Source organism: Bos grunniens, chromosome 1 (assembly GCF_055505025.1).
Source record: "Bos grunniens cultivar Pamir isolate PY7600 chromosome 1, Bosgru_T2T1.0, whole genome shotgun sequence".
In the NCBI taxonomy this organism is placed as follows: domain Eukaryota; kingdom Metazoa; phylum Chordata; class Mammalia; order Artiodactyla; family Bovidae; genus Bos; species Bos grunniens.
Window position 1 is genome coordinate 135,354,473 of NC_141165.1, and position 26,094 is coordinate 135,380,566.

General features: G+C 35.6%; 2 protein-coding genes across 2 annotated transcripts in view; one reads left to right on the top strand and one right to left on the bottom strand.

Annotated features, from left to right (window-relative positions):
- The window catches only part of LOC147380229 (small integral membrane protein 20), a 46,240-nt gene extending 38,866 nt beyond the window's left edge, over window positions 1-7,374 (top strand). Inside the window, exon 1 of the mRNA XM_086411871.1 lies at window positions 1-7,374. This exon is cut by the window's left edge and continues 38,866 nt beyond it. The gene's annotated coding sequence lies outside the window, so the exon portion shown is untranslated.
- NRIP1 (nuclear receptor interacting protein 1) overlaps window positions 1-26,094 on the bottom strand; it is a 108,456-nt gene that overhangs the window by 50,807 nt on the left and 31,555 nt on the right. The window lies entirely within an intron of this gene.

Below are 26,094 nucleotides of genomic sequence, written 5' to 3' on the forward strand. Positions count from 1 at the left end.
GTGTTTTACAATTTTTCTCAGTTTAAAATTTCTAATATGGTAAATATTGGTTGATATGACCCTCTAAACAAAAACTCTCTGGGGTCCCTCAATATTTTAAGAGTACAAAAGGATCCTGAGGCAAGAAGTTTGAAAACTGCTGCTGGTTTACTAAAGCAAAGAAGTACTTCTTGAGAAGCACAATCTTGGTTTTAATCTTCAAATGAAATCTCTACTTTCTAATTTTCAAGAATTTACATTATAACTGTGACTGATAAACACTGTTCTCTGTGCAGAAATGATTCCAAAATACTAGGGGAAAAATTAAAGGATGACCTTTTAAAAAGACCACAGGGGATATATTCTTTAATTTATAAGAAGCAATGACTCCACATATATTTATAAAGAAGCTGCTATGTTGAGAGCTGAAGATAGAAGAGTAACTAAGTAGTAGACCAGCCTTTAGTGGAACCACAATATTGCCAGAAAAAAATATAATCAGTGACATAATGAGATACTACTATAAGAGAAGGCATGAACAAAGTGTAAAAAGCATGGACGGGCAAATTCTCGGGAAGAAGATGGGATGAAAAGGCAAGCAACACTTTTTTTAGTGAAGACACTCCACAGACGTGGTATGCAAATTGACTCTAACACAAGCAAGGCTTTGCCAATTAGAAAAGAAGCTAAAAGCATCCTAAAAGTAGGAGAAGCATCAGTTTGAGCAGGGTAGCAGAGCAATATAGTGTGTTCCAGAAAATAGGTAATTCACTTAAAGAACAAAAATTACAAGTAATTCTGTGCTCAGTTGCTCAGTCATGTCCAACTCTTTATGACCCCATGGACTACTGCACGCCAGGCTCCTCTATCCTTGGAATTTGTCAGGCAAGAATACTGGAGTGGGTTGCCATTTCCTCCTCCAGGGGATCTAAACTTTCATACAATTTGACAAAGTAATTTGCTGTCTTTTGAATTTAATGATCAAAGATTTGGATGTATAATTTGTATGTATGTTTCTTAATTTTAAATCTGCCTTAGATAGAAGCTTTTTAAAAGCACAGTAAAAGTAAGTTACTAACATAATGAAGTGAAAACAACCAAACAAAAACTAGTACTCCACCACAAATATTTTGAAAGGCTTAGCACACAAGATGGTGGGGATGAAGGGCAGCAATAGCAGGAAATAAAAATTTCAGGCTAGAAGCTTACATGGCTTCCCAGATGGCGATAGTGGTAAAGAACCCACCTGCCAATGCAGGAAACATAAGAGACGTGGGTTCAATCCCTGGGTCGGGAAGATCCCCTGGAGAAGGGCATGGCAACCCATTCTAGTATTCTGGCCTGGAGAATCCCATGGACAGAGGAGCCTGGCAGGCTACAGTCTATGGGGTCACACAGAGTCGGACAATGACTGAGTGACTTAGTATGCAGAAGCTTGCACAGATTATACTGTCAACAATTTCTCTAAAGGTAAATGCAAAAAAGAAAATAAACAGGGTTTGAAAATTACTAGCATAGCTCTAATCTAGAATGGAGAAATTCTAATTATCTAAATAAAGTATATAATAAGCTCTACTGACAGAATCACACCAATTTCAGATATACAAACCACAGGCCAAATGGTCGAAGGGCAAAATGTACCAGAGAATCAAGGAAAATATCAGATTGAAACAGTTAATTAAAAAAAAAAACAGGATCTGTGTAAGAAGAGAAAGTGAATTGACACTTAAATCAATACATGTTAAAAGTATTTTAATTAATTCATTTAAACCTTTCATGGTAGAGGGAAAAAAACCCTTAGTTGACACAGAGGCTCAGTATAGTGGGAATTTTCCTCCTAAAATACCGTTAGTGATATCAACTCAAGTATTAAGTAAAAAAACTTAATGGAAAATCAATTTTTATAGACATCAAATTCAGAAAAATGTTAATTATATGAATGTTTCCCATTGTAATGGTAAATCAGGATTGATTGAAGAAAGTCTTGCTATTTTTTTTTATGGTCATTTTGCTACTGGCATAACTGAATTATTTTGATCAAAGAAGTAACACAGTGGAGTGGAGTTTTGGAAAGATCTAGCACCTGTGAGAGACTGCAACAAAGACATCGGTATGGAGGCTTAGCAGCACAAGAGCTCCAGATGAGAAAAGAACTCTGAACCAAAATGCTGGTCATGGGAAAGGAAGCTAACGATTAGGTGGAAGCTATGTTGGGAACTAACAATGGTTTATTTGAGCAGAACATCCAAATTTTCTTGCCCAGGGCATCCACGAAACCAGGGAAGCATAAGTGAGATAGCCAAGTTAGTTAATGGCAATGAAATTCAATCAACCCCAATGACTCACCCAGATTCTGGACTGATCTTGATTTCACCAATAGCAAATACAAAGGTTTCCCACTGAAACCTTTGTGTAGAAGTTTAAATACTTTTTAAAAGCAGTATGTCTTAAAAACCTTACTTTAAGGAGCTATATAAAGTTAAATAAAGCTTTATAAAGTTCAGGGAAGATTTCCCATGTTGACAATTAGCCTCATATCCAACCTGGTAACCCAAACTATTACAATCAGCTAAATTACTGGCTCACATTTTTGTTTCTTCATATAGATACTATACATGACAAAAAAGTTTTTAACACTTTAGACATCTGTTGAAATAGTCATCAACAATTTAACCAAACTAGGAAAAAAATAATGTACAAAAAAGCACCCTTCCCAATGAGAAATCATGAGATATAACAATAAAACTCTACTTAGAAAATGAGTATATTCAGTGTTTCAAGCTAAACTGAATTATGGCCAATAATCCACTTCTACCCAAGACATTAACTTTTATATTATCAATATTTATCAAAATTAGCTTATATATGTTACACACTAAGATGAACAGAGCAGAGAAAATACATGGAACCCTTTAAAATACAATAAAGGGTGAAATCTTGATCTAAGACATTAAGAAGCTTTATAAACACTCATGTTTCATATGGTTTACATTATTATTAATTAAATACTTTTCCTTTTTTCCTAATCATCCTCTTTGACTTCTTATTTAGGACATTACTATACTTAAAAATATAACATGACTAGTTTCAAAGTGGAGCTGTATTACAGACAAACCATAGTAAAACCTTATGAAACATTAATATATTAGTTCAGAGTCTTCAATCTATTGTGTCATATATTAGATATATTCAAGATCTTCCTTATTGGAGACTGATAGTCCATGGGCTAATGGAAGGCCTAGTGAATAGGTATTTTATAATATGATTCAACTTCTCCCAAACTTATTTGGCCATGAGTTCCTCATTCAAAAGGAAAAACTGTTCAACAAGACATATTATAGAAACAATACACTTAAACATATTCATTTTTAAAATCTTAAATATTTAAAAATATATATAAATGACAGAGATAATCACTAATAATTCAAATTTAATTGTTTTGAAAGTTGTTCACTGTGTATTCTAAGTAATCTATCTGCTATCTAGAACAAAGACCTAAATTTGGTCATTTTTTCAAGGACAATTTATTGGCTATGTATGTTTACCATCTGGCTATAACAATTTATTTACCAACTGTCAAAAGTGGTTGGAGCTTACCACAAAACAAGGGTGATGACAAATTAAGAGCAACAAACAAGACATAATTATACCTTGATGGTCACAAGAATATGAATCATTAGAATTTTCATTTTAAAAAAAATAAAAATCAAGAATTAGGATTTAATATCAACTATGTTTCTACAAATAATAAGAGCATATTTCAGACTATCAAACAGATATCAACACATAATTATACCCGAGTAAAAGAACTTTGAATATTTATAAATAAAAGTTAGGTTGAGGAAAAAGATAAGTGAATATGTGAAAAAATGACTAGCAACCAATAACCACTAATAATTTTATCATGTTTTTGTTTAATAAGTATAATGTTTTAAAGATTGCCTTGCCTAAATTACAAGAAAGAATACACACACTAATTAAAATAAAAGTAGAATAATTAAAAGAAAAACCTCATCACTAGATTTTCTGAACATAATTAAAACAGTGAAGAAAAAGGAATTAGTATTATCACTGTGCCAACCATATGATGCTTACAGGTAGAGAACAAATCTGGCTCAAAGCTGCCATCCCCCTACTGAAACATCATGGTCCATAAAACGCCATGAATTTAGGATAATCTATCTGCTATCTCTCTTCCAAAACAGAGTTTTCAGTTAGCTGAACTCTTCACAACTAATTATGAGCACAATAATCAGTCACTGTGCCTTTTCCCTGTTTACTTATTGTTCTTCTGTCCATATGTATAAGTAGCGTAAGGTCCAAGAACTTAAGACATGACAAATTCATTTAGGTTGTAGCTATACTAGAAAACAAGTAGGTAAGTCCTAGTAGAGTAAGCCACTCACTTATCTCTTTCTGCAGCACTGCCAATCTACTTGTAATAATTTAATCAGATTTTTAAATCACTTCTCAGAAATGCTGAAATACTACTATCTGCCTTGGAAGAGGTAACCATTTTATATAATTCAAAAAGTAATCACTGACTTATACTATAATAAACCCACAAAAACCAAACATAGTTCTATTTTTCCTCCAAATGATAATTAACTTTTTATCTGAAATCAGATTGCTATTTATATTAGCTGTCCATTCTCTCTGGTTTCTGGTTAAAAAAAACAAATTTTTTTTTTTCTGGTAAAAAAACAAAAGCATCATTAACATAAATGCTGTTCTTTTAAGCATCTCAATTACTCTCTCCAGAAGTAATCCACACCTCTGAATTCTCAAGAATGTTGTGTGTCTTTCTTATGGTATTTAACCTCTTCCTATTGTTTGATGATACTTATTTACCTATATTTATTCTTTCCCTATAAGTTCCTTAGTTATAAGATCATATCCTATTCAATTAAAAACACACATACACACACACTGCATAATGGAAGTTATTTGCACAGATAAAGCACAAAACACAAATCTGGTAACTATAAGCTCATTTATAACTAAAAAAGGACTGTCTGAAATATACTGAAGTCACAATGATTAAGCTTAAGAACTCAGGAAAAATATTCTCACCGTCCATCTCCAAGGTTGGAGTCTCTGCTTTCTGAGAAAGGAAACTGAGAAGGCTGCTGAAAAGTAACTCTGATGTCATTTGGAGTCTTCAGATTCCCGCTCCTCCTTCAATCTAGTGAGTGTCTTAGGAAAAGGAAAAAAAGAGTTCGGCATCTATTCCAAACCAGATTCTGGAGTATCTTTTGTGAAGTTCTATAAACTTCTCTTAGTATTTTTTCTTGTTCAAGTTCAATAGACTCATTTCACAGAGAAATATGAGTTGTTTATGAAATACTAATTTACCACTAAAGGCAAGCAACAGATTTTTGCTTCTTAGACAACACATTTACTTGATACAAGTAGATGATTCAAGAAAACAAACTGTGAAAAAGGTTGATAGTTGCTAAGAAGCACTTAGTAACCTATTAATTTCAAATTTCTATCAAGTTAATCCAATAAAGTTACATCTAAAAATTCTAAATACTCCCAAAGATATATTTCCAAAGTTTCTTAAAAAGAAAAAAAAATGCTAGTTTCATATTAAGCTTTGTCTATTTCAATATATTACCTACGTAACCTTCCCAGCAAAAAATGTGGTAATAAATATCAAATATTTTACATATATAGAAAGACTTCTACACCAATGTCCAAAGCAATTTTATTTTTAATAGCCAAAAACTGGAAACAACTCAAATTCCCATCAATAGGTGAATGAATTATGGTATATCCATACAATGGAACATTTACTACTCAGCAATCAACAGCAAAAAATGATATACTGTTGATATAAACAACATTAATGAATTTCAAAATAACTGTGCTGAGTACAAGAACCCAGACAAAAAGAAAAAAATAGTGTGTGATTCTGCAAGCATAAAAATGTAGTAAACGCAAATTAATCAACAGGGAGAGTAAATAGATCAGTGGTTGCCTGGGAATAGTTGTGAAAAGTCATAGGAAGATGGGATTACAAAAGAGCATGATCTTAATTGTGGTGCTGATTTAATGGGTATACACGTATGTCAACATTTATCAAATTGTATACCTTAAATATGTGCAGTTTATGTCAATTACATTTCAATGAAGCTAAAAACTTGTATTTCTTAAAATGTTGTATGCCCCTTGATGTAGCAATTCTAAGTACAGAATTTTTCCTAATAAGAAAAAAAAAGAGGATATGTACACATATTTAGCCATAAGCATGTCATTACATTCTACATAGCCACTAAAATATATATAAGGGAATTAAGTTTCAGGGAATAATATACAATATTATATATTAAGTGATAAAACAGGAAACATTATGTTCTGTGTAACTGAATTTTTGTTTTAAAATTATACAAAAATAAATATAGTAATTATTCTTCCAGGTACAGGTAACTTTTATTTTTTATTTTTTCCTTATCTGTATTTTTTAGTTTCTTCACAATAAATGTGTATTACTTTTATAATAAATAAAACAAGTTAAAGGATGAAATATCAACAGTCTACCACTGTCTAATCCCTTGTATGTGTATAAAGCAAACACTTGTAGGAGGTAGTGTACAGTACAGATTTCTGGGTTATCATGTCACCCTCACCAGTGACCTACCAAACAAGAGTGAGAAAGGGCTGGTCTGACAGGATGAAAGGGTGTCATGCCAGTTACAAAGCACTTTCATGGACATGACCTCATTGATTATTCGTAACTCAGTGAAACAAGCAGGGGAGGCCTTATCCCATTTTACGGAGAAGAAAGCAGTGCTGGGTAAGAGTCATGCCCCAAATGATAGATCCTGGACTCAAACTAGGCCTTGAGTATAAATCCTGATAGGAATTCTGAGAGAGGAATAATCACTTCTGATAATTTATAAGGCAGTGCTTTATACTTGAACTTAAAAATAACCATATTTACAATCAACTTAGTATTCCTATTAGAATATTCCAGAGGCCTTCCGAATTCCCTAAACTCCCAGTCTATCAACTAGGAAGCTACCCCCAAGACAACGCTATCCTGCCCCTTGTCAATGTTATAACTGTTCAATTTTTAGTTCCATTTCTTTTTTTTTTTCTTGAAAAAGAAAAAAAAAATTATCTTTCAAGTTGGAAAAGAAAGTAATTACAACTATATTTTTGAGTACAATAACTATAAGTTAATGACAAAAGGTTTAACTTAATTTACTTTAGAATACCACCTTTTGGGCCATATCTTTTTTGGCACATGGGCAGACAAGAAACAGTTTCGAAACAGCCATATTCACTGAAGAATATGACCAATTCTTGACAAGAGTAAAAGTAAACATCTTCAGAGGCTTTGCTACCACTCTCACCAGCACTCCCAGGACTATGAGAGACTCAACAGAAGGTAAAGATAGCTTTCATTTACTGGATAGTTACTATGCATCAAGTACTGCACAAAACTCTATACAACCCTATGAGATGGAGGAGTCTGGTAGAATACAGTCCATAGGATTGCAAAGAGTTGGACACAACTGAGCAACTTCACTTTTCTACAAGATGATGATTATAATCCTCATTTTATACGTGAGGAAACTGAGTTTAAGTTACCCCAAATTCCCGAATTACAAAACTAGTAAGAAGTTAAAAGTGGAATTCAAACCCTGTTATATTTTACTTGCAAATAAGACAAGGCCTTGACAGTTCTCTGGAGCATAATTCCAGACTTTTTTCTAATACTACTCACTTCCCATAATCTCAATTCAGATAGTGCTAAATACTTGGTAATAGTACATAAAGTTCATGAGTCTACATTCTTTCATGTAGAGAGGAAACAATATTCAGTATCCACAGTTCACGTTTGATATTTTGCCACATACTAGAATTGTTTTACCTATTAAAGCATTATTATAACCTTTCTGAGCTAAACTTATGACCAAATGAAGAATAAGTTAAAAGAATACTTAAATAAAAATTAGTAAAAGATAGTATAAAATCAACAACTATCATAGAATATGAATAAATGGAAAAAATAGCCTTAAATCCAAATCAATGAAACAATATGCCAGATGTGTTGTAAATCATGAAGGAAGGAAACATGACTATGAATAAAAAAAAATAAATAAAACATTCAAATGATTTCTTATAATTATATTGTAAAGTATTATGCAATTGTTAAAATATATGTTTCCAAAGGATAAGAAGATATTAAGAAGAGGTGGCAAGAATACACAGAAGAACTATACAAAAAAGATCTTCATGACCAAGATAACCACGATGGTATGATCACTCACCAAGAGCCAGACATCCTGCAATGCAAAGTCAAGTGGGCCACAGGAAGCACCACTACAAACAAAGCTAGTAGAGGTGATGCAATTCCAGTTGAGCTATTTCAAATTCTAAAAGATGATGTTGTGAAAGCGCTGCACTCAATATGCCAGCACATCTGGAAAACTCAGCAGTAGCCACAGGACACTTTTCATTCCAACGCCAAAGAAAGGCAATGCCAAAGAATGTTCAAATTCCTACACAATTGCACTCATCTCACACACTAGCAAATAATGGTCAAAATTCTCCAAGCTAGGCTTTAATAGTACATGAACTGAGAACTTCCAGATGGTCAAGCTAGATTTAGAAAAGGCAGAGGAACCAGAGATCAAATTGCCAACATCCGTTGGATCACAGAAAAAGCAAGAGGGTTCCAGAAAAATGTCTACTTCTGCTTTATTGACTATGCTAAAGCCTTTGACTGTGTGGATCACAAGAAACTGTGGAAAAGTCTTAAAGAGATGGGAATACCAGACCACCTGACCTGCCTCCTGAGAAACCTGCATACAGGTCAAGGAGCAAAAGTTAGAACTGGACATGAAACAACAGACTTCATTTCAAAATTGGGAAAGGAATAGGTCAAGGCTGTATATTGTCACCCTGCTTATTTAACTTATATGCAGAGTACATCATGAGAAACACTGGGCTGGAGGAAGCACAAGCTGGAATCAAGATTGCCGGGAGAAATATCAATAACCTCAGTTATGCAGATGACACCACCCTTATGGCAGAGAGTGAAGAGGAACTAAAGAGCCTCTTGATAAAAGTGAAAGGAGAATGAAAAAGCCAGCTTAAAATTCAACATACAAAAAACAAAGATCATGGCATCTGGTCCCATCACTTCATGGCAAATAGACAGGGAAACAATGGAAACAGTGAAAGACTTTCTTTCCTTGGATTCCAAAATCACTGGGGACAGTGACTGCAACCATGAAATTAAAAGATATTTGCTCCTTGAAAGAAAAGCTATGACCAACCTGGACAGCTTATTAAAAAGCAGAGATATTACTTTGCCAACAAAGGACCATCTAGTCAAAGCTATGGTTTTTCCAGTAGTCATGTGTGGATGTGAGAGTTGGACCATAAAGAAGGCTGAGTACCAGAGGACTGATGCTTTTGCACTGTGGTGTTAGAGAAGACTTTTCGGAGTCCCTTGGACTGCAAGGAGATGAAATGAATCAATTGTAAAGGAATTCACTCCTGAATACTCATCGGAAGGACTGATGCTGAAGCTCCAATCCTTTGGCCACCTGATGGAAGAACTGACTAACTGGGAAAGACCCTGACACTGGGAAAGACTGAAGGCAGGAGGAGAAAGGGATGACAGACGATGAGGTGTTTGGATGGCATCACCGACTCAATGGATATGAATTTGAGCAAGCTCCGGGAGATGGTGAAGGACAGGGAAGCCTGATGTGCTGTGGTTCATAGGGTCTCAAACGGTTGGACACAACTGAGCAACTGAACAACAACAAAAAGAAAATGTCACTGTAACTTGACCAGAATGTGACTGTCAAGAAAGCAAGGTACTAAACTATCTATCTGCTGTCTGAACAAATTGTAGGGGCAAGGCACTGTGGGAGACATTGGAATTACAAAGTAAACAAATCAAGTGCAGTACCAAGTGCTGAACACCTTCCTGTTCACTTTATTCTTTGTGTGACTAAGGCCTCCAGGTTGTTTAGAGATCAGCTTTTTGTCATCTCAGAGAAGATTTTCCTTTTCACTGTATCTAAAGTAGCTTTTTCTCTCTCTCTCATTGTTTAAACCCTTTGTTTTCTGTTTTATCTTTTTTGTCTTTGTCTATTGAGATAATCATGCAGTTTCGTCCTACATTATTTTAATATGATACATTAGTTGATTGCTTCAATGTCAAATAACTCTTCCTTTCTGGGACAAAAGCCTAAAAGTGATACCATGTTTACTGGAGAAAGACTGAATACATTCTGCTCTCTGACATCTGGGAAGAGGCAAGGATGATGGCTCTAGCCACTTCTATTCAACACTGTACCAGTGACTCTATTCAGAGCAATTAGGCAAGAAACATAAAGACATGCAGATTGGAAAAGAAGATAAAAACTCTTTATTTGTAGGCAATATGATCCTGCATGCAGATTATCTTAACCAAGCAAAAAAAAAAAGTGCTAATAAAATTAAGAAAGTTTTCAGAGATTGTAGGATACGAGCCATGTATAAAAATTAAATGCATTTTATATACTAGCAACAAACAAGTCAAAAATGAAATTTTAAAAATCTCCACTTACTCACAATAGTAGCAAAAAAGAATAAAAGACTTAAGAATAAATCTAAAAAAATGCAGGGATTTCCTTGGTGGTCCAGTGGTTGAGACTGAGCTTCCACTGCAGGGGGCTCAGGTTCAATCTCTGGTTGGGGAATGAAGATCCCAAATGCTGTGAGGTGTGATACAAAATTAATACAAATTATTTAAAAAAAATGCAAAACCTGTATACTCAAAATATAAAATACTGTTAAGAGAAATTAAACATCTTTATTTAAAACTATTTAAATAAATAAACAAAGATGCATTTCTTGTTCATGAATTGGAAAACTCAGTATTGTTAAGATGGCAATTCTCCCCAAAGTGATCTATCAAAATCTCACACTGCTTTTTTTATCTGTAGAAATCGATTCTAAAATATATATATGATAGTCTAAAGAACCTCAAATATCCAAACAATGTTGAAAAAGGAGATTAATGTTGCCAAGACTTTACCTGGTTTCAAAACTTAAATAAAACTATAATAATCAACATAGTGCGATACGGGCACCAAGATGGACAACTGAATAATGAAACAGAATAGATAGCCCAGAATAAACTGTCACATTCATGGTCATTTAATTTTCAACAAATATGCCATGGCAATTCACTGAGAAAAAAAGTCTTTTTAATAAATGGTGCAGGAACAGCTGGATATTCACATGTAAAAATAAACTGATGAGTATAAACATTTACCTCACAACATACAAAATTAGTAACTCAAAATAGATCACAGTCCAAATTTTAAGAAATGAAACTACAAAACTTCTAGTAAAGAGCATAAGGGGAAAAACATCTCATAACCTTAGGTCAGGGAAAGATTTATTAAATATGACAATAAAAGTTCAACCCATTAAAAAAAAAAATCAGTTCAGTTCAGTCATTCAGTTGTGTTTGCCTCTTTGCCACCCCATGGATTGCAGCATGCCAGGCTTCCCTGTCCATCACCAACTCCTGGAGCTTGCTCAAACTCATGTCCATCAAGTCAGTGATGCCAGCCAACCATCTCCTCCTCTGTTGTCCCCTTCTCCTCCTGCCTTCAACCTTTACCAGCATCAGCATCTGGACTACATCAAATTTTTCAAAAGATACAACTTAGAAGACAAGCCTCATGATGGGAGAAAATATTTGTGCAAATAGTATATATGATAAAGAAATGGTATCCAGCATATTAAAAGCCCTTAGGCCTCTGAAAGAAGATGATAAATCAATTTTTAAAAATAGGCTACAGACTTGAGAACTTTTCACCAAAGATACATGAAAGTTTGGTAAACACACAAAAGATGCACATATCATGACTTATGAGAGAACTCCAAATTAAACTATGATATTTCACTATATACCCACTAGAACAGATATATATATATATATATATATATATATATATATATTTAAAAGACTGAATAATTCTAAGGTTAGGGAGGATAGGAAGAAACTGAAACCTTTATACATTACTGATGAGACATAAAATAGCATAGCCTCTTTGGAAAACAGTTTGGAAGCTCCCTAAAAAGTTGAGTTACTACTAAATAACCCAGAAATTCTTACTCTGAGGCTATAAACAGAAGGGAAAAGAAAACTTATGTCCACACAAAAACTTATATATACATGCTTGTAGTGATATATAGTGAAGTTGCTCGGTCGTGTCCGACTCTTTGCGACCCCAGGGACTGTAGCCTACCAGGCTCCTCTGTCCATGGGATTTTCCAGGCAATAGTACTGGAGTGGATTGCCATTTCCTGCTCCAGGGGATCTTCCCAACCCAGGGATCGAACCCAAGTCTCCCGCATTGTAGACAGACGCTTTACCGTCTGAGCCACCAGGGTAGTGTACATGCTTACAACAACACTATTCATAACAGCCAGAAATCAGAAACAACCTATGTGTCTATCAACCAATGAATAACAAAATGTAATACATTCAATACAATGAAATATTATTCAGCCATAAAAAGGAATGAACTACTGATATATTCTACAATCAGACAAATCTTGCAAATTATGTGCCTAGTGAAAGAAACTAGTCACAAAAAACCATGTATTACAAGATTCCATCTATGAGGACTGTCCAGAATAAACAAATTCAGAGACAGCAAGTAGATGAGTAATTGCCTAGGGCTGAGGATGGAGCAGGATAAGAATGGGGAGTGAAGATTAATGGGCATGGGATGCTTTTTAGAGTCATGAATATGTTCAAAAATTCAATGGTGGTGTTGACTGAGCACCTATGTGGCTATAAAGAATTCTTGAAATGGGTGAATTTTATGGTAAGCAAATTATTTCAATAAAGCTGATAAAAAAAAAGAAAAAAGATGACTATCTACTTAGTACTTATTAAAACATCAGAAGTAATTCCAGAGTAAAAACTTGGACTTCTAATCTTATTTATCTGCTTTTGAGCATGTCTGACATTTCATCTAAACAGATTTTAGTATTTAACTCATTGTAACTAAATATAAATCACATAAAAAAATCAACTGTTTTTATACACCAGTAACAAACAGAAAATAACATTTAAAAAATATCCAACATGAAAATATACCTGAAGAATTAACTTGTAAACATTGCAAATTCTGTATGGAGACAGTATTGGAAGATAACCTGAATAAATGGGATGACATACCATGTTCCTAATAGAAGACTCACTACTACAACATGCTAATTCTCCTCAAAGTGAACCAATACACTGAATGAAATGCAATAGAATTCCAAAGGTTTAATAAGTTGATTCTAAAATTTACAATGGACAGCAAAAGCCCATAGGAGACAAGCCATCTAACCAGATAAAGCATACAGTACAGGAACTTGCTCTATCTGTACAGAGACTTATAAAGTTTTAGCCATTAATTTAGTGTGCTCCTGGAAAAGAGACAAACTGACCATTGGGAGAAGAAACAGACCTTCACATATATGGAAAATGATATTTAATAAAAGTTGCATGGCAGATTGCTAAAGTAAGGAGGAATTTACTCAACAGTGTTGAAACAATTGGTTATTCATTTGGGGGAGAAAAAGAAATTTAATCCCCAATGCATAATACATAAAAAATAAATTCCAGAGGAAGTCAAGTTTTAAGCAGAGAAAACAAGTGTCTAATATTTAAAAATAAAATATAAGAGATATCTTTATGAACTCTGGGTAGGGAAGGCTTTCTTAAGAGATAGAAATGGTTACCTATAAAGCATATGATTACTAAATTCAACTGTATTATACTTAAAAATGTCCATTCATTGACAAATACAAAAAAAAATTATAAACTACAATATCACAAACTATATTGCCAAAAATTTGGAGTATAGAATATGTGTGTATCTTGCAACATTTTACCTAAAAGTGGGCAAAAGAGAAACGGAGCATTGCTAATAAGGGGTATCAGGGTCCAAGCAGGATGAGGCAGATGTCCGTAGTAAAAGGAGGAAACACTGTGGTGTGGAGACAGAGCCCAAGCGCTGGAATGGTGGTTAGGTGAGCAGAACTCACCGTGGCGGTGCTCCAACACTGGGTGTCAATGCCTGAGCAAGGTGCAGTAAAAAGATGCACCATGCTGTGCAACGCGGGAATCCAAGTGGGCTGAGGAGGGCTTCTACGTAAATGGTTGTGAAGTTCAAAACAGAATTGTGAGGTGGCGGAGGGTCAATGAAAATGGCAGATCAACCACATATGGGAGACTGACCAAATTTAGGATAATAATAGGCAAGTTCTTCACTGTTAGAGGGGAGGTGCCAAAAAGGGAGAAAATGTGGTTAATCTCTGTAACGTGGGAATGAAACTGGAGGTAGCAATATGGTCGAGGAATGACATGTTAAAAAGACCCAGAAGCCATCTTGAAGGAGACCCCATTGGCTAACTCAGGGTAAGATAAGCATCCAAATAAGTTAACAACAGTAATGCAGTATAGATCAACTGAATAAAATACAGTCATGAACTCACAGTGACATAAATTAGTTCATTAATTAAATAAAAGTTTGATCAGGAGAGGGATATTTACAGTTTCAAAGCACCTTCACACAAAATAATTATTAATTACAGAGGAAAAATGAGTAACTTCACAGTAGAGAAACCTGACAAAAACTGATTCTCCGAATCTAGTAATCTAAGTGAACTTCAATAGTAATAGGTCAAAATGAAATCTTGTGCCACCTTATAAGATGAGAAAAGACACAGTATAACATCTATGATATTCCTGCCAAATATTCATAACCTACATTCTATGAAATAACCAGCCTAAATAGTCCTCAAAGTGCCAAGATTCTGCAAGTGCCAAGATCCTGAAAGTCAAAGACTGAAGAATGGTTTCAGATTGAAAGAGACTAAAGAGACGTGACAAGTAAAATGCAAGGTGTGATTCTAAACTGGATTCTCTTATTATAAAGAACATTTTACTATAAGGGACATTATGGGGACAACTTGTGAAAACTGAATGAGATCTGAGGATTAGATGATAGTAATGGACTGTGAAGAAAGCTGAGCGCCGAAGAATTGATGCTTTTGAACTGTGGTGTTGGAGAAGACTCTTGAGAGTCCCTTGGACTGCAAGGAGATCCAACCAGTCCATTCTAAAGGAGATCAGCCCTGTGTGTTCTTTGGAAGGACTGATGCTAAAGCTGAAACTCCAATACTTTGGCCACCTCATGTGAAGAGTTGACTCACTGGAAAAGACTCTGATGCTGGGAGGGATTTGGGGCAGGAGGAGAAGGGGACGACAGAGGATGAGATGGCTGGATGGCATCACCGACTCGACGGACATGAGTTTGGGTGAACTCTGGGAGTTGGTGATGGACAGGGAGGCCTGGCGTGCTGCAGTTCTTGGGGTTGCAAAGAGTTGGACACGACTGAGCGACTGAACTGAACTGAATGCACCAATATTAATTTCCTGATTTTCATGGTTTTATTGTGGTTTATATGAAAATGTTCTTGTTTGCAAGAGATCTATACTCATTTATTTAGAGATGATAGAGCATCAGATCAAACCTTTAGGGGAAAAATTTATTGCACTTGCAACTTTTCTATATGTTATTCTTTTAAAATATAAAAAATAGAGAGCCTGATTCCAGGCTTGACAATCAGCAATCTCTCACAAACTAACAGAACTTTTTCCTGACGTGATTTTTCATAATGAAATAGTTATACATATCCTTGCCCTTCTGAAAGAGGTTATTTGACAAATGGCTTACTTCCTCCTTCTCTATACTTCATACATTCAAAACATTTCTTTCCATAAAAAGTTCTAAGCAACATAGGATAGTAGGTACAAATCTGATTCTCTCTGGAATCAGCTATGTGAACATCAGCAGATCACTCAACATCTATTACTTAATCTTTCTGGATCTCATTTGCCTTCTCTATAACATGAAGAAGTTGGACCAGATTATTATAAATATATGGTGGCGCTAGTGGTAAAGAACTTGCCTGCCAATACAGGAGACATGAGACGTGGGTTTGATCTCTGGGTTGGGAAGATCCCCTGGAGAAGAGCATGGCAACCCAGTCCAGTATTCTTGCCTGGAGAATCCAATGGACATAGGAGCCTGGTGGGCTACAGTCCATGGGGTCACAAAGAGTTGGACACGACTGAAGCGACTTAGCACACACACACATAGTGATTGGATATACCCTACATGCTGACTTTATTGACTCAACTAAACCATAGGCTCTCCACAGATTAAAACTTTTAGGAGAAAGAGTTTTGTATATGAAAAATTAATTTAAAAGGATAGGGATGATACCAAAGACAGGATAGTCAGAAGAAGGAGCTAGGTATTGGGGAAAGGGAGAACTTAATTTTTAGAGATTGGATTTGAGATGATATTACAACATTTTTTACTGGCATGCAATAAACAATAGAAAAAGTAAGTGAATCAGGCTCTCTGTCTGCCTCTCTGTGAACTGGACATCCACTGATATCCTACTAAAGCCTCAACCACTAATATCCTACTAAAGCCTCAACCACAGAAGCCAAAGTAAATTTAGTTAGGAAACTTATGATTTGGGTGATATCACCAAATCCATTGTGTTGCTCATTCTTTTATGACCTATGCCTCAGATCAAATAACTGGATCTTCTTTAAAACTGAAAGGCCCTTATTTAGTAGAGAAAATTTTATATTTATTCGAACCCAATGAATAAAAATATATATCATTACGTTCATTAATTACAGTTTATGATGAGATTCTTTCAAAGCTAAATACATCAGTAAGTTGTTTGATTTGTGAGACTGAATCAGCCGGGCTAGCTTTTCTCAAAATTAGGACTCAATACTTAAACACACAAAAGCCTAAAACCAACTATTCATTCCTTGTGCTTATAGACTGTATAGCATTCTAAACTAAAAGAAACACTAGCTCCATATTTCTAAAGTAACCAGATTAACTTAATAAAATGGGCGATACTGAGTTCTTGAGCTTATCCTCCATTGGCAACACATACATGGTAGCACTTCAGAGTATTACTCCAGTTTTAGGGTGGAAAACTCTTCCTAAAACCATAACAACTGCATGATTTTCTTATCTGTAGCATAACAGTTAAGACTACAATCTTTAGAAACTAGAATATATAGGTTGAAATCCTCTTTCTACCATTTAGTAGCTGTGGACCCAGGCAAGTTATTTAATCTCTGGGCCCCAGCTTCCTGATTTATAAATGACAAAATAATACATCAAAATTTTGCTATGATGATTAAATAAGCTTATAGAAGTAAACCATGTAAAGCATTTGGTATTACTGCTGTTATAGATGAGAAGAGACATCATTTGGCCCAGAAGTTTTTAAGTCAATCTCTATATTTTTCATTAGCTTGGACCAGCTAAAGAAACACACCAGACAGCCATGTTGATCCTTTGGTGTTAGTCACTCAGTTGTGTCTGACTCTTCCTGACCCCATGGACTGTAGCTGCCAGACTCCTCTGTCCAAGGAATTCTCCAGATTCTCCACAGTCTGAGCCACCAGGGAAGCATATACAAGCATAAACTCAGACATTAAAATACTATGACAGTATTCATAGATGAGATGGTTTTATTTCTCAGAAGACCTTGTGTTTGCAATTTTGCCTTGTCTTCACTAGATGGATTACTAATAGTTGAACTGGGTACAGTTAGAGAGTAAAGAACTTGGGAAAGCAAAATTAAATGAATTTTTCCATGAATAGCAACTCATACACAGTTTCCCTTTTATAAAATGAAATAAACTCTTCACTTGAAACTTCGTTAAAAATATATATATATAAAAAATAAATGCATTTAATGCATAGTTTTAAGTACATAGTGGACAAAACACATGAACAAGCATTTTGTTCAAAAAAACACAAGTGTTGAGTACCACGTGAAAATATGTTCAACCTCATTAGCAATCACAGAAGAACAAATTAAGATAAGATGCCACTACATTAGGAAAAGTTAAGAATTCTGAGAATTCTGAGTTTTGGCAATGATTTGGCTCAACAGGAGGTTCTGATATATGACTAGTGGAAGGTAAATTGGCCCAAAGGTTTTGGAAAACAATTTGGCATTACTCCATAGAGTTGAACATTCTCTGTGCTTCCACCGTTAGATATGTATCCTCAAGTTTGCACATGTACACTAGTACACATATAAATGATGGCTGAATCACACATAAACACACACATCTGTATCAATGCATAGATACATCAAAACATATATCAAAAATGAGTAAAACAAGCAAACTGAAACCCTCCAACAGTAACCCAGATGCCCATCAATTGGATAGCAAATAGATCCATGCAATGGAATATTAGTCAGCAGTGAAATAAATGAACTACAATTACATTCAACAAAATAAATAAATGTCAAAGAAACACGGTAAACAGGGAAAAAGAGCCAAGTCCCAGAAGACTTACATAGAATGTTACCAATTTTAAAAAACTTAACAAAAAAAAACAAGCATATTATTTAAGGAACCACATGATAAAAACCAGTAGTATTAAAAAGAAAGTAAATGATGAACACAAAATTGAAGAGTGGCTGGGGGTCAGGGAGGGCAGTTCGGGTAGAGACACAGGCAAGGAGAGGCACACGCTGATAGAGGCAACTGTGTTAGTGAAGTTGTGATTCCATGCTGGTTGGTGGGTTCTCAGTTCATTACTTTGATTTTGCATTTCATGATTTAAATTTATACTGGATTTACATTATTCACATTTACATAATAAAAAGTAAGCTGCTATGTTTGGCAAATCAGAGTTTTACTTTGACAAGAATTTTGTTTAGGTAAAGCATCTTAATAACTTGTACACATGAACAAATACTAACTGCCAGACAACAGATTTTGCTAACTCTCCTTTTTAAAAAACAAAAACAAAAAAACAAAACAAAAACAAAGAAGTATATAAAGAAATGCAGTCCAAAGAACTTGAAAGTAAATTTGCAGATTAAAAACTTACAGCCTGGCCAATCAAAGAATGAGGCTAATTCATATCTACCATCAATTTGGTCTCAAATAAGATAAACACAAATGCTAGGTTAATTACTGCAAATTTGCAGAACACTGGTCGTTTTGGAAAAATTACTTAACACAGGAATAGGTAAACTGAAGCAATTCAGTATACTTCAAGTTCTGAACAAACAGATTCCCCCTCTAAATACGCACATTTCCCCTCATTGGTCATATAGGCCAAAGGTCATATATTCACCAAGCCTGTGCAAAAACGTGAAAAGAAAGGCCTAATCCAAGTTAAAGAGCAGCATTTCTTTGCTCGCGAAATAATTTCTTGTATTTATTCCATAGTACTTTTACCTGACAAAACAATTAGAATTCAGTTTTCTCAACAACCTCATATTAATAGAGCACATTTTATCAGGCAATGTCTACTTCATGATCCATAATTTTAAGTTTTTAAATAAATTAGAAATGATAATGTTCTAAGTAAGATTTTCCACCTAAATATTTCTTGAGTACCTATAACACGAGTCAAAGGTACCTATAAAAAGGTACTTGACAAGATGCTTCTCAGCATTTTATGTGATGCATGCAGTTTGAAAATCACACCTCTGTGTGGCATCCTTGTTAAATGCAAATAGGTGCAATAATCTGGTTAAAAGATATCTTGGACTAATTCCTCTTCAAAAGAAAAGCCATTCATCCTGATAAACTCACCTTAAGATGTAATGTATTGATTTCTCTTCTGACTTTCTTACTACTGAATGATATGCCTGCGCATTAACTAGAGGCTGTATGATACTGAGGAAGCTGGGTCGGGGGAAGATAGCCTGGACAGTTAACAATGCATGTATTTAGAAGGATCATCAATTGCACCATGTTCAGAGGAAACAGACGTATCCTAAATTTTTATCACTGGTTTTTGTGGTGTATTTCTTTTTTTGATGTGTGCTTTTAAGAAGATTTGGGGTTTCAAAATTGGGGTACTGACTCGAATAAACATATTTAACATGCAATTTTTGAAACTAAAACATAGTAGGCACTAGATAAATGCTCAGTGTATAAATGCTTCTTTGAATATTCTATTTTAAAACCAGTTCCAGTGTTTCCCTGTATTTGTTCAATGGAATATAAAATATCCCTCTGCCCCGCTCTGGCCCCCCTGCCACATAAACCTTTAGTTCCCCATTTTGTACTCTCTTCTTCCTTACTGTTGTTTTTTTTTAATACATACATTTTTAAAAGCCATTTCCTATTATTAATGGCCAAATTCATCCTTTTAAAAAATACATATTGATCTGTCTTCAAGAAATATTTATACAATTATTTATTTGACATGTCAAATTTAAATGTGTCAGTAACTGAATCCCTGTTCTTCTAATCTCAGTTAATATTAACTCCATTCTTTGAATTGTTGAGGCCCCAAACCCTGGCTGCCATCCTTGCCTCTCCTCCTCTCATACCTCACATCCAGTTCGTCAGCACATTCTGTGGGCTTTGCCTTAGAAATATCTAGAGTCACTACTTCATTCAAGTTACCCTCTATTGCCTCGATTATTACAATAGATTCCTAAGCTGTTTCCTTGCTTCTGTTTTTGGTCTACTTTGGTCTACTTAACGCAACTGCTACAGTGATTCTGTAAAAATGTTACACTGGGTCACTCCTCTGGTCTAAACTGTCTCCTGGCTTTCCCCTCTGACCTCACTTCCTGTGATCCTCCTTAGTCACCCCATTCCAGCCAGCCACAGGGCATTTGACAAGAACACTCATCTCCCCAGAGAGCTGCATCATCAGCTCCCATACCAACACAGCCTTTACTCAAGGCATCTTCTTTCTGAGTGAGAGACCTTCCCTGGACAAAATCTGCAACTTCACGCACACCCCATCCCAGACTTTCCATGCTCCCTTCTCTACTATAATTTTTATCTATCATTTGATCATAAGATAGCATGAATTAAATTGCTTTATATTTTTGTCTATTTCATCATAAGCTCCAAGGGGGCAGCGATTTTTTTTCCCTTTTGTTCACTTCTCTACACTCAGGGCCAAGAAACGGAACACAACAGGCATTTAAAAGTAAATGTATTGAATGAATCAAGTCATGAGTGCCCTATATTTCACAATCTCCTATGAAAATTTGGAGCAATTACTAAAATTGTGACATTCCCTAGCTGTGACAGACCTGAGGCAACCTTCTCAAAGACATACCTCCTCGTTTCTTACTTGCTGGCAAACGCTCACCTTTTTATTCTTAGAAGGTGAATATTGATTAGGTCAAGCTGCTTAAGACAAGCAATGTTTATTCTGCCAAAAAGGGGTGTATGCACAGGCATATGATGCAATTATGACCAATGAAGTTTACTAGAAAAGGTTTTTCCACCACCTAAAAAAAAAACTAGCATGGAAAAACAGCTCTCTTGGAACCATGAAGAGTGACATTGTCAAAACACTGACGATGGTAGAGAAGAAATATGGAAAATACCTTGTGGGTCCTTGATAACATCATCATGACAATTAAACACCAGTACTCCAAACTTCCTGTTGGGTGAGATGATCTACTGATTATTTAAGCTATTTTAATAAAGTATTCTATTACTTATATCTTAATCAATACAGAAACATTTTTCAAATATTCAGTTTCCTGAAATGTGTCAAGTCAAACTAAAGTGAAAATGGATGTCAGGTGTTTCCCCTCTTTTTTATGCTGCATGCCTAGAGAGTATGTCATATGACAATAAATAAGATCTCTAATGAGAGTTATATTTTCTCATCAGAATAATTGTATAAATAGTGTTTTTGTTCTTAACTAAGAATTGAAAATAAACGTATGACCATGTTGTCAACTGCATGTTTAACTTAAATGCAGAGTACATCATGAGAAATGGCAGGCTGGATGAATCACAAGTGGGAATCAAGATTTCCAGGAGAAATATCAATAACCTCACATATGCAGATGACACCTCCCTTATGGCGGAAAGTGAAGAGGAACTCAAGAGCCTCTTGATGAAAATGAAAGGAGAATGAAAAAGCCAGCTTAAAACTCAACATTCAAAAAATGAAGATCATGGTATCTGGTCCCATCACTTCATGGCAAATAGACAGGGAAACAATGGAAACAAGTGACACACTTTCTTTCCTTGGATTCCAGAATTACTGGGGACAGTGACTACAACCATGAAATTAAAAGATACTTGCTCCTTGGAAGAAAAGCTATGACCAACCTAGACAGCTTATTAAAAAGCAGAGACATTACTTTGCCAACAAAGGTCCATCTAGTCAAAGCTACGGTTTTTCCAGTAGTCATGTGTAGATGTGAGAGTTGGACCATAAAGAAGGCTGAGCACCAAAGGACTGATGCTTTTGCACTGTGGTGTTAGAGAAGACTTTTCGAAGTCCCTTGGACTGCAAGAAGATCAAACAAACCAATTGTAAAGGAATTCAGTCCTGAATATTCATTGGAAGGACTGATGCTGAAGTTCCAATCCTTTGGCCACCTGATGCGAAGAGCTGACTCACTGGAAAAGACCCTGATGCTGGGAAAGACTGAGGGCAGGAGGAGAAGAGGGTGACAGAGGATGAGATGATTGGATGGCATCACTGACTCAATGGACATGAATTTGAACAAACTCCAGGAAACAGTGAAGGACAGAGAAACCTGGCGTGCTGCAGTCCATGGGGTCACAAAGAGTCAAACACACAACTGAACAACAACAACTTTTACAGATGGAGGAACTGGAACTCAGAGCTGTGGAGTGAGTTGCCCAAAGTCACACAACGGGTAAGGGTGCACCATGATTCAGATTCAGGTCAGTGTGCTGCTATAATACATTCCACAAACCACTACCCATTAAGTCTCCACAAGGTCAAAGTAATTTCCTTGGTCAATTAGTGTGATCATTTCTTGAAAATTTTTTAAATGACCAAATTTTCTGCACCCAGAGCTATGCTGAATACACACACATATATACACTAGTTCTTACTGCCTCCACTAGCCTCTTTAAACAAAAATATATTTCTAGAGTAGTCTGTGTGTTGTGTGTTAGTCACTCAGTCATGTCTGATTCTTTGCGACCCCACGGACTATAACCTGCCAGGCTTCACTGTCCATGGAATTCTCCAGGCAAGGATACTGGAGTGGACTGCCATTTCCTTCTCCATATATGCAGGGTGAAAAGAAAGTGAAGTCGCTCAGTCGTGTCCGACTCTTTGCGACCCCGTGGACTGTAGCCTACCAGGCTCCTCCGTCCGTAGGACTTTCCAGGCAAGAGTACTGGAGTGGGTTACCATTTCCTTCTCCATAGAGTAGTCTAGCTTTTGGCAATTTTTATTAACAAATTCACCAAACACAGTTGACCCTACGTTCAGTTCAGTTCAGTCGCTCAGTCGTGTCCGACTCTTTGCGACCCCATGAATCGCAGCACGCCAGGCCTCCCTGTCCATCACCAACTCCCAGAGTTCACTCAGACTCACGTCCATCGAGTCAGTGATGCCATCCAGCCATCTTATCCTCTGTCGTCCCTTCTCCTCCTGCCCCCAATCCCTCCCAGCATCTTTTCCAATGAGTCAGCTCTTCACATCAGGTGGCCCGAGTACTGGAGTTTCAGCTTTAGCATCATTCCTTCCAAAGAAATCCCAGGGCTGATCTCCTTCAGAATGGACTGGTTGGATCTCCTTGCAGTCCAAGGGACTCTCAAGAGTCTTCTCCAACACCACAGTTCATGTGGGTCCACTTATATATGGATTTTTTTTTTCAGTAAATATATTGGAAAATGTTTGGAGATTTTATAATTTGAAACAGCTTCAGACAAAGCACATAGACTAGAAATGTCAAAAAAATAAGAAAAAAGTACGTCATGAATGCATAAAATGATACCAGTCTATCCTAATATCAGGATAAGCATAAGGTGAGGGATATTTAAAATAAAATTAATGATGTGTTAGTTTTAACACTTCTTACAACTTTGCTTTCAGAGAATTATATTACTATATAGTATGCCCACAAACATAAACCTAATAGAGAATGCCATAAAAATTGTATAATGATTCATTCATTAGTGTATAGGTTGGGCTACTGCGAAATAACTGTATTGATTACATGAGGATACCATAAAGCAACCATACTGGTCTTTGTTATCAATACCTGAATTGTTATACCTGTAAGTAAATATGAATTTTTCTCATTATCTTTTCATGCCTGATGTCTAGTGTTAATGCACATAACATCTATAGCTTTTTACGTCATACAAGACAATACTGACGTAGACAGACAATTCAACTTAAGAAATGATGTAAACATACCATATGGATGAATATAGCACAGATTTATGCACTTTCTCTTCCTTATGATTTTTTTAATAACATGTTCTTCCCCTAGCTTACTTTATTGTAAGAATACAGTATATAATACATATAATGTACAAAATATATGTTAATTAGCTATTTTGGCAGTAAGGCTTCTGGTCAACTGTGGGCTATTAGTAGTTAAGTTTGGAGGGAATCAAAAGTCATATTCAAATTTTCAAATGAATGGAGGTAGGCGGTTGGCACTACAACTCCTGTCTTTTTGAAGAGTCACTGTACACAGTTTTGGTTACTACCACAGCATAAGCATCCTGAATTTTTCTTACTGGAATAAAGCCTGTTAAAACTTTTTGCAGGAAAATCTGTATGACTTTTTAAGTATCAAAAAAGCTGAGGAAATGTTGGTACTTTAAAATAAAATCTTGACCCAGTAAGAACTGGCACTAGGCCTTGTATTTTCTTGCAGTCAGCAAAAGTACAAATCTCTAAAAATTCAAATAGTAGTTAAAGGCATGCATTTTGAAGTACCTACATGTGTGGTGAGTCACTTCACAAACTCACACTTACTAAAAAAAAAGTGCTTTTTAAACCTGAATGTGTGAACGGAAATCACTTTTAAAACTATAAATGCTAGACAATTAAAGAAAAAGTAAGTCCACGTGGGGTTTTACTAATTGTTCTCTAGAGGGAAAAATTATTACTGATTGCTACGCACCTTGCTTTATAGGTTAGACGCATTTAGAAGCTGCTCTTTCTAACCCTATATTAATCCAGATCTTTGGAAAAATCAAATTAAGGCCAGTTTAATCACCCAGCAAAAGCAAGCAACTGTGTATTGCAGAGGGCCGGATTAGAGGAAGTGGAGAGAATTGGGTCAGTAGGTGGCAGATATTAACTGGTTCAAATTTGAAAGGCATTCAAAAGTATGACCAGAGTTTACAAACATTCTTAAAGTAGAGGAGAAACAACAACAACAAAAAGAAAAATGTATCATGTGTGGAAGAAAAAGTTCTAATTTAGAAGGGTGTTCTACTGAGTAAACAGTGCTTATCTGTAAACTTATTTCTTTTGAAAAATATAGAATTAACAACATTGTCACATTCTCTTTCTAGAATGTTACACTTGTGACAGGAAACTTTATTGCCTCATTTATCAATACTTGTGGAATATTCCTGTGATGTAGATTGTATCCCCATTTTGAAGTGAAATGGAAGTGGCTCAGTCGTGTCTGACTCTTTGCAACCCCACAGATTATACAGTCCATGGAATTCTCCAGGTCAGTATGCTGGAATGGGTAGCTGTTTCCTCCAGGTCAGAAAACTGAGACTCAGGTTAAGCAATTTGCTAACAATCTGCGTGGAGAGCTATGGGTCAAATATAAATCTTATGGTTCTCAGACAAGCATTTTCCTCATCACGTATTGAACTGTGGCCATGATGGTGGCTATTCTTTAACTGTCTGCATTAGAGGTAACAGAGAAATATATCCCTTGGGTTAATTATTTTGTTTGTAAAACCAAGAAAGAAAACAAACTACTTGTGCCTCCTCCAATGAGAAAATGGGAATCCTATCCCTTATAGATGTTTTCTTTTAAAATACAAGCTTATAAGCTAGTGACTGGTGATTATGTGATAAGGCTGTCAGGAAAAAAAAGTCTAAATCTTGAAAGTTGAATGTTTTAAATAGTTCATATATATTCATTTCAGACTTTTTCTAATGGAAAATAGCATGATAATCTGCATCTTTCATTAACATAACCAAGAGGAAGAGAAGCTATGCTATTATAGAAGACTTAAGCAAAAATATAACAATAATATTCTGTGCTCATCAG